General features: G+C 40.9%; 1 protein-coding gene across 1 annotated transcript in view; it reads right to left on the reverse strand.

Moving 5' to 3' along the window:
• The window catches only part of grinaa (glutamate receptor, ionotropic, N-methyl D-aspartate-associated protein 1a (glutamate binding)), a 28,535-nt gene extending 13,329 nt beyond the window's left edge, over positions 1-15,206 (reverse strand). The window contains exon 1 of the mRNA XM_046327164.1: positions 15,054-15,206. The gene's annotated coding sequence lies outside the window, so the exon portion shown is untranslated. The remainder of the gene's footprint in view (positions 1-15,053) is intronic.
• Positions 15,207-15,238: the final 32 nt, after the last annotated feature.

Genomic DNA, 15,238 nt, shown 5'->3' on the forward strand with positions numbered 1-15,238 from the left:
CAGAATGATGATATGATACGAGTTTATGATTAAAAGTTAACGGTTTACGGATGTGATAGGTGAAGACATTTAGAGTTTAATTTGGGAGATGGTAACTCTTTAAAGAACCACTCTCGTGGTGCCCCAGATCCTAATGCGTTAATTGTTACATGATTCATTTAAAAATTAGGTAACAATTAAACATATTTAGATAAATAACAGTCCTCAGATTGATGTAAAGTTAGTGACAACATGGCCTCTCTCGCTCTCGCTCTCTCGCAAAGGACAGGAAACACACAACTCTTAAAGTGTACACTTCCCAGCTACAGGTTAACATCTAAATATTGTGAAACATATGTGATTGTAAACATGAAACTATTTGTGAAAAGATGTAATGTGATGTTGACCTTCTATATGAGAGTATGAATTTTCAAATAAAGATTAACTAGTCAGTGGCCACACCACCGTGAACCCAGACATCCCATTAGGCGCCATGGACCAACCTTTTCCCTGAAGTGTATAAAACCCACTCCTGGCGAAATTCACATTAGACTAGAAAACATGCAGCTCACACTTCATGTGAAATGGTTTAAACTACAACTCTACCAAAGGACAAGTCAGAGTCCCCTCGTTGGAATGGCTACAATTCTATAGACCACAAGACCATACAGCTGTAGTTTTGTCTACACGGCTGGAAATGGTTCAACTCTGAGACTATCGATCACTACAGAAGAAGTAGCAAATCTTGATGACACAAATTACTAGTGTGCAGCTAGAAATTGCGTAAACCTTGAACGAAAATACCGAAAACCACCGAAGCAGCTATTCTATGAGAAAATGTTCCATTCTAACCACGAAAGACATGGTGACTTCTGGGAAAGTTAACCAGAGACTCTGATGAACTCTACAGGACGATTGAGACATTCCAACAGAGAAAACAACATACGGTGTAAATATAAACATTGCAATTATTCTCGAATGAGCAGCCGTTCATGTGCAAAGGATTAGCATTTTAATTATTATAATTATTTCCGCTGTGTGTAGTGAATCCATTTTGTCTTTCCCGCTCTCTCAGTCCCCACCCCTTTATTTTGTCTACCAAGCCATCATATCAGCATAGCCCACTAAGGACTTTTCTATCATTGTTAGTAACCAATATCTACTGTTTGTTATGCAATTCTGTGTGATTATTTAGTTAGTTATATAAATTGGCTTAATTATTTATTTACTATTGCCGATTCATTATGGAAACTAGAGTTTCTGCAGATATCCAAGGGTTTGCAACGTTCAGTAATGAGAACTGATGAGGTTATAATCCATTAATAGAAGATTAATTGATCAGATATTATAAATTATAACTTCGTAATCAACGTTTTCCATGGTGCCCCGACTAGTTAAGTAATGTTTACATGATTAGTTTAATCACGTAATAATTTAACCTATAGAACTGATTTTATACAAATAAGTCTACACATTTAATGAAAGTCCAGACACGACTGAACAACCTCGACAACTGATGTTTATATATTTTTTATAGTAGCAGCAGACAGTTATCTAAATAATAGGAGTAAAACATGCAAAGAGAAATGACTGATGAAATTATCAAGCGATGAACAAGTTAATTACTTATTAGGATCCCCATAAACTGCTGCTCTTCCTGGGGTCCACAACATAATACAGAACATGATATAACAGTTCAAGGACAGAACTACATACATTTAAATGCATCAAATACAATAGCTTAAATGGATTAAAAACATTTATGTGAAGCTTTGAGATTGGCTCACGGATGAGTGTTGTCCCAATGCCTAGAAAGGTTTTCTGGCCAATTTCTCAGGGGAAAAAAATCATACCCACAAGTATTCGAATACTAACATCTGTTCGGATATTTTAATAATCTTGCACATCCCTACTAGAATAGGCTAGGTGATTCTGGAACGTTAGGATCTACATTTTCACATTGAAAAGGCTTTTTCTAAATTAAATTCAAATAACCACGTGACTGTTACATACAAGGATTACATGACATTTCAAATGATTTAATAAGTGGAGTATGAGTTTACTAATGCAAGATTTAATAAAATGACAGTTTGTGAAATGAGAAGGAGAAGGCTACAACAAGCAACCAACAGGTCGACTGATGTTTTATCTGACTGGGTCTGGGGAGAAAGCGCAAGCACTGTTATATGGGATAAGAAATAACACTGAGTATGTTTACATGCACACTAATAATTGGATACTAAACTGATTATGGCAGTAGGCAGAGTTTACAATAGTTATGTAAACACCTTACTCTGCTCATCTTAAATCAGTGTGAGGTCAAAACCGAAGTAAGCATATGCCAATTAAAACACCTGGTTTTCTGAGCAATCTTTTGCATTATTAGGACATGTAAAAACCTTAAAAATCAGCATTCCAGCGGTCTATTTGCTAACACCTGCCGAGAGCCTCCCTCTTTAGCACGAGCGAAGTGTGTTCAGAAACATCTGAATGTACGGGTCTTAGAAGTAGTGTTTTCACGTACAAACTTTATACACTGCTCAAAAAAAAAGGGAACACTTAAACAACACAATGTAACTCCAAATCAAACTGTCCCCTTAGGAAGCAACACTGATTGACAATAAATTTCACATGCGGTTGTGCAAATGGAATAGACAACAGGAATTATAGGCAATTAGCAAGACACCCCCAATAAAGGAGTGGTTCTGCAGGTGGTGACCACAGACCACTTCTCAGTTCCTATGCTTCCCTGGCTGATGTTTTGGTCACTTTTGAATGCTGGCGGTGCTTTCACTTTAGTGGTAGCATGAGATGGAGTCAACAACCCACACAAGTGGCTCAGGTAGTGCAGCTCATCCAGGATGACACATCAATGCGAGCTGTGGCAAGAAGGTTTGCTGTGTCTGTCAGCGTAGTGTCCACAGGATGGAGGCGTTACCAAGAGACAGGCCAGTACATCAGGAGACGTGGAGGAGGCCGCAGGAGGGCAACAACCCAGCAGCAGGACCCCTACCTCAACCTTTGTACAAGGAGGAGCAGGAGGAGCACTGCCAGAGCCCTGCAAAATGACCTCCAGCAGGCCACAAATGTGCATGTGTCTGCTCAAACGGTCAGAAACAGACTCAATGAGGGTGGTATGAGGGCCCGACGTACACAGGTGGGGGTTGTGCTTACAGCCCAACACCGTGCAGGACGTTTGGCATTTGCCAGAGAACACCAAGATTGCCAAATTGGCCACTGGCGCCCTGTGCTCTTCACAGATGAAAGCAGGTTCACACTGAGCACATGTGACAGACGTGACAGAGTCTGGAGACGCCGTGGAGAACGTTCTGCTGCCTGCAACATCCTCCAGCATGACTGGTTTGGCGGTGGGTCAGTCATGGTGTGGGGTGGCATTTCTTTGGGGGGGCCGCTCAGCCCTCCATGTGCTCGCCAGAGGTAGCCTGACTGACATTAGGTACCGAGATGAGATCCTCAGACCCCTTGTGAGACCATATGCTCGTGCGGTTGGCCCTGGGTTCCTCCTAATGCAAGACAATGCTAGACCTCATGTGGCTGGAGTGTGTCAGCAGTTCCTGCAAGAGGAAGGCATTGATGCTATGGACTGGCCTGCCCGTTCCCCAGACCTGAATCCAATTGAGCACATCATGTCTCGCTCCATCCACCAACGCCACATTGCACCACAGACTGTCCAGGAGTTTCTTTAGTCCAGGTCTGGGAGGAGATCCCTCAGGAGACCATCCGCCACCTCATCAGAAGCATGCCCAGGCGTTGTAGGGAGGTCATACAGGCACGTGGAGACCACACACACTACTGAGCCTCATTTTGACTTGTTTTAAGGACATTACATCAAAGTTGGATCAGCCTGTAGTGTGGTTTTCCACTTTAATTTTGAGTGGGACTCCAAATCCAGACCTCCATGGGTTGATAAATTTGATTTCCATTGATAATTTGTGTGATTTTGTTGTCAGCACGTTCAACTATGTAAAGAAAAAAGTATTTAATAAGAATATTTCATTCATTTAGATCTAGGATCTGTTATTTTAGTGTTCCCTTTATTTTTTTGAGCAGTGTATGTCTGAACTCAGAATCAAATATGCTTTCCAAAAAGAACATGGTCACTGTTGTAGAACGTTTATTTTGATTGGCGATTTTCTGCAATAATCAAGGGTGCAATCGGGTAGCCTGATTTCATTTAAAAAGGCAAAGCATGTAAACGTTTTAATCAAACTATTATATTTATCCGACTCTCCACAATAATCGTATTATTGTGTGCATGTAACCGCATTCACTGGCTGCTACAAGTTAGCTAGTCTTGGCGCTCTCTCCCTCTCCAGATGGAAGCTGCAACAATAGAGTACCGGCCTCTCTCTATATCGCTTGCTCAGCAGTGCACAATTAAAAAACATACGTTTAAAATATATTTTTTAATATCAGTCAAAAATTCATGATACTATTCGAATAGTGACATTATTTCAAACCCCAATTCCAACTGACAACATGATTCTAGGTAGACAAATGGAAGGATGTAGAATGACAGACCACTTTGTTCACATCTCGGCATAATCCAAATAATACACTCTCACTGGAGAGAATGCTTTGTGCCCTGCCACAAATTGATGTCACCTTGCTTTGTTGCCCCCCCAATACATTTTTTACACCACCATCATCATCAGGTCATACTAAAATGTATCATACTGGCTGGCATAACATTTGATAACTGGTTGTACAGCATAAGCAAAAAAAAGCCACGTTTATCAGAACCTGAAAGGATACTTCTGAATACTGTACTTTCCCTACAGCTCGGCATTTAACACCATAGTGCCCTCCAAGCTCGTCATCAAGCTCGTCATCAAGCTCGAGACCCTGGGTCTCGACCCCGCCCTGTGCAACTGGGTACTGGACTTCCTGACAGGCCGCCCCCAGGTGGTGAGTTTAGGCAACAACATCTCCACCCCGCTGATCCTCAACACTGGGGCGTTCTGAGCCCTCTCCTGTACTCCCTGTTCACCCACGACTGCGTGGCCACGCACGCCTCCAACTCAATCATCAAGTTTGTGGACGACACAACAGTGGTAGGCTTGATTACCAACAACGACGAGACTGCCTACAGGGAGGAGGTGAGGGCCCTCGGAGTGTGGTGTCAGGAAAAGAACCTCACACTCAACATCAACAAAACTAAGGAGATGAATGTGGACTTCAGGAAACAGCAGAGGGAACACCCCCCTATCCATATCGATGGAACAGTAGTGGAGAGGGTAATACATTTTTTGCTCTTATTCTCCATGGACTTTACAGTGTCCCAGAACTTTGAGTTACTACTACAGGATGCAAATTTGTGTTTGAAAAAGCTAGTCTTAGCTTTTCTAACTGCCTGTGTATATTTGTTCCTAACTTCCCTGAAAAGTTGCATATCACGGGGGCTATTCGATACTAATGCAGAACGCCACAGGATGTTTTTGTGCTGGTCAAGGTCAGACAGGTCTGGAGTGAACCAAGGACTATATCTGTTCCTAGTTCTACATTTTTTGAGTGGGGCATGCTTATTTAAGATGGTGAGGAAGGCACTTTTAAAGAATAGCCAGGCATCATCTACTGACGGGACGAGGTCAATGTCATTCCAGGATACCCCGGCCAGGTCGATTAGAAAGGCCTGCAAGCAGAAGTGTTTTAGGGAGCAGCAGAGGTGTGTTTAGAGGGCGAGTTAGTTAGGACGACATCTATGAGGGTGCCCGTGTTTACTGATTTGGGGTTGTACCTGGTAGGTTCATTGACCATTTGTGTGAGATTGAGGGCATCAAGCTTGGATTGTAGGATGGCCGGGGTGTTAAGCATGTCCCAGTTTAGGTCACCTAGTAGCACGAGCTCAGTAGATAGATGGGGGGGCAATCAATTCACATATGGTGTCAAGGGCACAGCTGGGGGCAGAGGGAAGTCTATAGCAAGCGGCAACAGTGAGAGACTTGTTTCTGGAAAGGTGAATTATTAGAAGTAGTAGCTCGAATTGTTTGGGTACAGACTTTGATAGTAATACAGAACTCTGCAGGCTATCTCTGCAGTAGATAGAACTGCAAAAGGGGGCGGTGTTGCCATCTTGGCAAAAAATGTTATAGTTAGCAATGGAGATTTCAGGGGTTTTGGTAGTTTTCCTAAGCCAGGATTCAGACACGGCTAAGACATCTGGGTTGGCAGAGTGTGCTAAAGCAGTGAGTAAATCGACCGCTTAAAATCGGTATTGGCTTTTTTGGTCCTCCAATAATCGGTATTGAAAAATAATCGGTCGACCTCTAGTACAGGTGCATCAAAGCGGGGACCGAGAGACTGAAAAACAGCTTCTATCTCAAGGCCATCAGACTGTTAAACAGCCATCACTAACATTGAGTGGCAGCTGCCAACATACTGACTCATCTCTAGCCACTTTAATAAAAAAAATGTATGTAATAAATGTATCACTAGCCACTTTAATAAACAATGCCACTTTATATAATATTTACATACCCTACATTACTCATCGCATAAGTATATACTGTACTCTATACCATCTACTGCATCTTGCCTATGCTGTTTGGCCATCGCTCATTCATTATTTATGTACATACTCTTATTCATTCCTTTACACTTGTGTGTGTATAAGGTCGTTGTTGTGAAATTGACAGGTTAGATTACGCGTTGGTTATTACTGCATGGTCGGAACTAGAAGCACGAGCATTTCGCTACACTCACATTCACATCTGCTAACCATGTGTATGTGACTAAATAAAATATGATTTGATGCGTTTCACAAAAATACCTACAAGGAAAGACAGTCATCCAGACCTTCCAGGAAACTGTGCCCCCAAAGGATGTTGTTTGGTTTGTTAAATGTGATACGCCATAAGTATCGCCACATTTTTATAGTTTACTTCGCTACTTTCTAATTTCTCTCCATGCCACTTTCCACACAAGCCTCGCCCCACCCTGTCACTCAAAGAGGGCATTTGTCTTCACTTGCGTTCAGACTGCATGGTCAATGCAACAATGTTGATGACAACGATGCTGTTTTCACTTTTTAATATAAATCTACTAGCGTTCTATAATTTCACTATTAGTTTGTGTTTCTTACATGTGCAAACAGCTACTTTGTCTTGTCAAGTTGGGCATAAATCGCTAGTTAGCTGGCTAATAAAAGTACAAACGTAATTAGAAATACAGCCAGATAATGGTGTGGACCTAAAATCAGAATGTTTGTGCAACAGTATCTTCTAAATCAAAGAGGAATTACGCGAAGCATGAAAATGTTAGCTACATGAAGTAGCTAAGAGAAAAGTGTTCAATGTAGACAAAGATTATAGGGTCCCCTTTGCTTGTACAATTAGGCAGTGTACAGCAGTTAACCCACCGTTCCTAGGCTGTCATTGTAAATAAGAATTTGTTCTTAACTGACTTGCCTAGTTAAATAAAGGTTAAATAAAAGAAGAAGAAAGAAAAATACACACACAGCACTAATCCTGTCTCTCACACTCAATCTGACAAGCAAGAGAAAGCAGCAGATCACTAGCATCAGGTGCAGTCCCCCTCCCCCCTCTTTTAGGCCACATTGAATAATGGTGTTATTATGAAACACTGACTGTCCCATTTCCGACCAGATGGGTAACATTCATTGGCATCCTGCTCCACAACATTCACATTAAAGAGCATAACAGATTACAATAGTACACTCTTCTCTATATAATGCCTCTACTTTAAGGAAGAGTAAAAAAAAAAGTAGTCACAAAATAGTGAATAGTGTGTCATTTCAGACACAGGCAATTTTTATCATCTGATAAGTCCTGGCGGCTGTGCTAACAACCGTAACAATGCTGGTTACAATTTCAATTTTATCCTCCAGAATCTCAAATATACTGATGGATGAAAAAACAATTCTTTATGGATTTAAAAAAAATAAAAAATAATTAATTCCATTAATTAAATTATATTACGAATAAGAATGGTGGGGTTGTCAATCCAAAATTACAGCCAAAAGCTGTAAAAAAAGAAAACAAAGTACCCTTTGTCCTCTGAAGGGGGATAAATGGGTAAAAAAAAAAAAAAAGACTACTGTAGACAAATCCATGGATAGGCTCAGTTAGGGACCGTCTGGGACTAAATAGCAGCTTTGCTGACAGCAAGCTTTCAACGACACCTGTCTTTCTGTCATCCTCGCTCTTTCACACGCATACATATATTTACCGGTAAACCAGCTCTAGGAAATAGCCCAGCGAGCACACAACATTGTCACTGATGTTAGCTAGAAACATTGATCAAGAACACCCAAGGCGCACCCATGTTATTTGCCAAACCTGTGTGACAAAACTGATCAGGTTACAGTGCTAGTTATAATATTTGGTTACAGTCTAAGATGCTTAGTCACTTCCCGTCTTCCAGGGGACTGTCAGTGAAAGAAAACCGGCACTTCTCTGCAGCTCTAAACATGCTAATTTAATTTCAGCCATCCATAACAGGAAATAGGCTAGACAACAATGATTCATTTAGCATTTTACCTATTTAGACCCATTGATGCTGTGTTATTCACACACTACTGGCCCATATATGTAGTGCAAGCCAAGGCACGGCCAATATTAACATAATGCTGTAATCTACAGCTATAGACAGCAGCCAGACAGTAGTAGACACCTGTCTCAGTCCTATCCAGATTAACAGCACAGTAACCCAGAGCCCCTGACTAATCAAGATGTGACAGTGACACACAATCACATCATGTGATCAACTCACCGTTAGTTCATGTAATGGTAAATGTTCCACCAACATGCTGTCAGCTAGCTGGACAGCCATGGTTGGGGCACATCACAAAATTGTGTGTTTGGGCTTATTGTCAGGGCTGTGACGAAACCAGTATCGCAATATTTTTTCCATGGCAAAAATTCAAACATGAAGCAGATGAAACTTTTTGGTCCTTCAAAAACCTGTATGTAAAATATTGTGTGCTATAGCTTGCAAAATAAAGACATGTAACTCTGGATGACAACATAATGATGTTTGTTTCCAACATTAGGGCTGTTTTCCTTGAGAAGTAAAATCCGCTTCGTGTTTTGTTTCCTTGCCACGATACTAACGAGTATCGCGATACTGGTATCGTCCCGGCCCTACTTATTGTCACAACAAACAATGTCATTTCCATCACAGCTTCCAACATGCAACCAGTTTAGGCCTCAATGTCACAATGACCAGTGGTCTACTGTAAACTTCATTTTTTTGGAGCACGATTGAGTAGAATGATTAAGAAGAGAATTTCTACAACACTGTTGAGTTCCATAAACTGAAATATCCTCTTAGGAGGGAGTAGCCTCATGGATGAAGAGAGTACCACTATCCCTGGCTCCTACCGATATAGGGTGATCCCCAAATGGCACCCTATTCTCTATGTAGCGCAGTACTTTTGACCCGGGAACAATATGGAGCCATTTGGGATGCAGACATAGCCCTTGGCCGCAAGATGCCTTATGCTGGTGGGGACTTGTGTTTTCTTTGATGTTTTAATATATATATATATATATTAGAGGTTGACCGATTATGATTTTTCAACGCCGATACCGATTATTGGAGGACCATGAAAGCAGATACCGATTAATCGGCCAATGATTTATTTATTTGTAATAATGACAATTACAATACTGAATGAACACTTATTTTAACTTAATATAATACATCAATAAAATCAATTTAGCCTCAAGTAAATAATGAAACATGTTCAATTTGGTTTAAATAATGCAAAAACAAAGTGTTGGAGAAGAAAGTAAAAGTGCAATATGTGCTATGTAAGAAAGCTAAAGTTTCAGTTCCTTGCACAGAACATGAAAACATATGAAAGCTGGTGGTTCCTTGTAACATGAGTTTTCAATATTCCCAGGTAAGAAGTTTTAGGTTGTAGTTATAGGACTATTTCCCTCTATACCATTTGTATTTCATTAACCTTTGACTATTGGATGTTCTTATAGGCACTTTAGTATTGCCAGTGTAACAGTATAGCTTCCGTCCCTCTCCTCGCTCATCCCTGGGCTGGAACCAGCAACACAACGACAATTAGCGTGCGCTAACTATCTAGCCATTTCACTTCGGTTACACAAGCCTCATCTCGGGAGTTGATAGGCTTGATGTCATAAACAGCGCAATGCTTGATGCACAATGAAGAGCTGCTGGCAAAACGCACGAAAGTGCTGTTTGAATGAATGTTTACGCGCCTGCTTCTGCCTACCACCGCTCAGTCAGATACTTGTATGCTCAGCCAGATTATATGCAACGCAGGAAACGCTAGATAATATCTAGTAATATCATCAACCATGTGTAGTTAACTAGTGATTATGATTGTTTGCTAGCTAGCAACTTACCTTGGTTTACTGCATTTGTGTAACTCCTTGTGGAGTGCAACGAGAGAGAGGCAGGTCGTTATTGCGTTGGACTAGTTAAGGTTGCAAGATTGGATCCCCGAGAGAATGATTTATTTCAGCTTTTATTTCTTTCATCACATTCAGAGTGGGTCAGAAGTTTACATACACTCAATTTTTATTTGATAGCTTCACCTTCAAATTGTTTAACTTCCACAAGCTCCCCACAATATGGTGGGTGAAATTTGGCCCATTCCTCCTGACAGAGCTGGTGTAGCCGAGTCAGATTTGTAGGCCTACTTGCTCGCACATGCTTTTTCAGTTCTGTCCACAAATGTTCTATAGGATTGAGGTCAGGGCTTTGTGATGGCCACTCCAATATCTTGACTTTGTTGTCCTTAAGCCATTCTGCCACAACTTTGAAAGCATGCTTGGGGTCATTGTCCATTTGGAAGACCCATTCGCAACCAAGCTTTAACTTCCTGACTGATGTCTTGAGATGTTGCTACATTATATCCACATTTTTCCTTCCTCGTGGTGCCATCGATTTTGTGAAGTGCACCAGTCCCTCCTGCAGCAAAGCACCCCCACAACATGATGCTGCCACCCTGTGCTTCACGGTTGGAATGGTGTTCTTAGGCTTGCAAGCCTCCCCCTTTTTCCTCCAAACATTACGATGGTCATTATGGCCAAACAGTTCTATTTTTGTTTCATCAGAACAGAGCACATGTCTCCAAAGAGTACAATCTTTGTCCCCATGTGCAGATTGCAAAACTGTAGTCTGGATTTTTTTATGGCGGAGCAGTGCCTTCTTTGCTGAGCAGCCTTTCAGGTTATGTCAATATTGGACTCATTTTTACTGTGGATATAGATAAATTTGTACGGGTTTCCTCCAGCATCTTCACAAGGTACTTTGCTGTTGTTCTGCACTTTTCACACCAAAGTATGTTCGTCACTAGGAGACAGAACACGTCTCCTTCCTGAGCTGGATGATGCCTGTGTGGTCCCATGGTGTTTATAGTTGCGTACTATTGTTTGTACAGATGAACGTTGTACCTTCAGGCGTTTGGAAATTGGTCCCAAGGATAAACCAGACTTGTGGAGGTCTACAATTTATTTTCTGAGGTCTTGGCTGATTTATTTAGATTTTCCCATGATGTCAAGCAAAGAGGCAATGAGTTTGAAGGTCGGCCTTGAAATACATCCACAGGTACACCTCCAATTGACTCAAATTATATCAATTAGCCTATCAGAAGCTTCTAAAGCCATAACACAATTTTCTTGAATTTCCCCTGATGTTTAAAAGTACAGTCAACTTATTGTATGTAAACTTCTCACCCACTGGAAATGTGATACAGTAAATTATAAATGAAATAATCCATCTGTAAACAATTGTTGGAAAAATTACATGCGACATGCACAAAGTAGACTTGGCAAAACTATAGTTTGTTAACAAGAAATGTGAAGTGGTTGAAAAACAAGTTTTAATGACTCCAACCTTAGTGTATGTAAACTTCTGACTTCAACTGTGTGTGTATATATATATGGCAGGGATCCATCATGGGTTAGTACACTGGATGGTGAACTAGGCTATACAATGCACAAGAAACAGTAATGACAGGACGTTTCATGTCTTTTGAGACTAAGGTATCGGTTCGCTCAAATTATAGATATCTAATGTGCAAATATTTAGGCTTGAGTGATGAAAATGTCCACCATATTCTAATTTAACATGTAGTTAATGGAAGTTCAATCAGGAAGTCCTGGTCTGAATGCATGTTCTTGCATTAAACTTTGGTTCAGTTGTACAATGTAATTTACATTACTTCCTTAATCATGGGCACAGCGGGAACATTCTATTTGTTTACAAATGGTCTCATCAACAGCACAACTTCATGTCACTCCTCCTCCTCTATCAATTAACCATGTGTGAAATGCTAGTCACTTATCCTCTAGCCAATGAGCCGCAGGAAAATAATGCAATTCCACCATGCTTTCTAATAGACCAACAGGCATAGCTGTTTAATTATCACCTTCCTCTCTTCACTCATGGGTGGAAATCACGAGAAATACATTTAAGCCAATGGTTACCCCTCATCCCTCTTACTTGTAGCAAAAGTGTCCACCGTCAACCGTCAACCGTCAACCCTCCACCCAAACCCACCAGCTGAAGGTCCCGTCATTTGAACCTGCTTCAACCAAGCTGTGCGGGTTCTGATGCCAGCTGCCCATCAAAGGGCTTAACTTCCATCCCAGCATCCATCCCCCGGAAGACAGGGCCATCCCCCAAAATGTATATTTTAATCAACTGTAATATTTGCATTCAGTCGCTGTTGTTCATTGGGGCGGCAGGTAGCCTAGTGGTTAGAGCTTTGGACTAGTAACCGAAAAGTTGCAAGATAGAATCCCCGAGCAGACAAGGTAAAAATCTGTCGTTCCTCCCCTGAACAAGGCAGTTAACCTACTGTTCCTAGGCCATCATTGAAAATAAGGATTTGTTCTTAACTGACTTGCCTAGATAAATGAAGGTACAACATTTTTTTTTATTCAGTTAGGCTCTAAGGCTCTCCTCTATGTAAACCTGCATACACCCCCCTTGTACTTTCCCCTCTCTCCGATAGTAAAATAACTAATAAAAATCAGAAGTGGTTAGAGCAGTTATTTCCATGGCTGCCAAAGAGATCCAATAAATGGCTGGACCTGATTCAAGCCCATCACATAGAACGATGTTGCATGCTTCAACCACATAAAGAGCCAGAAGGTATTAGCAATTGCACCCTCCTTCTCATACTTAATGTTTCCGGACGCACGGTAGATAAAAAGTACGATCCAAATGAACCATAATACAATTCATTAACGTAATGCACAGAGGAGCTCTCAAAAGGCAAGCCAGGAGAGGGAAGTGTTCTTGTTTGCAATGAAATTGAATGCATGCCAGTGTTAAATTCATTTGCTCCACATTTTCCTAACGCGGCATCATTTATGTCCAGAAAACAGCATGCATCCCCAGGAGGACAGTGTTCCAGGAATATTCCAATAGTCAACAGCTAGGGCTAGGCCATAAAAGGAAAACAGTCCAGTCCCAACTTCAACTGTAAAAACAGGAAGAGACAGTAAAATAAAGTCAGAAAAGATAGCCCTAAACGACCCGTGACTGCAACAGCAAGTTTGAGTCTTTTCTTGTTGAGTACAATTGAAGACCTTGAAGTCGATCACAATGAGACTAAGTCTGAGACTGGTCCATTTTTTAAATACATTTTTGAAATTATTTTTTCATTTTGAATTTTGTGCTTGTTGACATTTACTGCATCGATTGACAGAAACATAAGCATTCTGCTGCACCCGCCATAACACCTGCTAAAAAGTGTACGTGACCAATAAAATGCGATTTGGTTCACATTTCTAGAAATAAATAAAAGTCAGCTGCATGAACTGACAGCAATTGCTTGAACCCAGGGGCCACGTTTGATGATATATCAGCACTAATAGGAATCTACTATATGCATTGCAACAAAGTAAACAATTGGACAGTAGGCCTATCTGAGAACTTAAGCCCACACTGCCTGGTGCATTCTTTTCAGCTAACTGGCTGCAACCAAAGCACATTTACTGTAAACATTGACTGCATCCCTGTCTGCTTCATAATACAACTAGTTAGCTAATAGGCTAGCATTATATAAACAATGCATCCGGGCATTACAACCGGTTTGGTAATCCTGACTTTTCACTTCGCCCATCATATTAGTGCTGTACATCCACAGGCCTAAACTAAACCACGATGACTGCGTTAACACAGGTAGCCCAATTTTAATATTTTGTTTCATTCATTGGTATTTTGGCCAATCAGATCCGCTCTGAAAATGATCTGATGTTTAAAGATCTGATTGGTCAAAATACCAATTATTGTAGAAAAGCTCAGAATTTGGCTGCCTGTGAAAACGCAGCCGATGGGCGTCGCATCAGTTCGATGCACCTTGTCTACTCCGCTTGATGAAATTATCAGAATGGCTACATCACATGGTATTCTCGTTTACAGCGCTGTTCCCAGATGACTGTTGCGTAGATGTATCTACAGCAAATGCCTCACAGCCAGTGTTGTCATTCAGTTAATGATGAAGAGGCCCAGTATCACTAATTACAAATCAACAGCACAGCTAATTCGAAGACGAAAAGGGGAGCAGGTTGCACGACTGTCGAGACGATATGGCTCGTTAAATTATCTAACGTTTCATTACAGATTGTTATTGTGTTTCGAAACGAAACTATAAGAGGCTAGCAAGCCAGCACTGGCGACTACCTACATTTTTCTAGCCCACGGGTAAATATAAAAACCTAGACAATAGCAGATTTTGCTATCTATTCATCATTTCGAGAAAGTTGTAGAACAAGCATTTCACGCCTCGCGTCAACATTGTAGCTGAAAATCTAGGCTAACATCGTAATCAGATTTTTTTTAAACCATCTGACATTTTTAATCCCCAAAGTGTTGTCATCATACTCCATTCAAAAATATATTGCAGTATTTTAGTTATTGATAGGCGATAAGACACACCATATTTGTTAATTTAGTAAATAACGGCTGTTCAAATAGCTAGCTACGTTAACGTTACTAGCCATTCGGTAGCTACTGTAAATTATGTTAGCTAGCTTGTTTATACTGCTAAAAATGGGAAGGAATTTAGCTAATAATTCCCAAATAAAAAGCAACCTTACCTTTTTTTAGTACGTGTACCTTTAACCAAGCAAAACAGTGTAGTTAACGTTGATATATTCTTCAACGCCAATCCCCGTTGAATTGATGTTTCGCTTTCGAAACCCTGCTGCCTCCTCCGACGTGAAACGTCCAGTTAGATTCTGAGCAGCTTTTCACGCAATTGCGAGAACTACAGTGACTGGCG

The sequence above is a fragment of the Oncorhynchus gorbuscha genome, linkage group LG24, assembly GCF_021184085.1.
Source record: "Oncorhynchus gorbuscha isolate QuinsamMale2020 ecotype Even-year linkage group LG24, OgorEven_v1.0, whole genome shotgun sequence".
NCBI classification, from domain to species: Eukaryota; Metazoa; Chordata; class Actinopteri; order Salmoniformes; family Salmonidae; genus Oncorhynchus; species Oncorhynchus gorbuscha.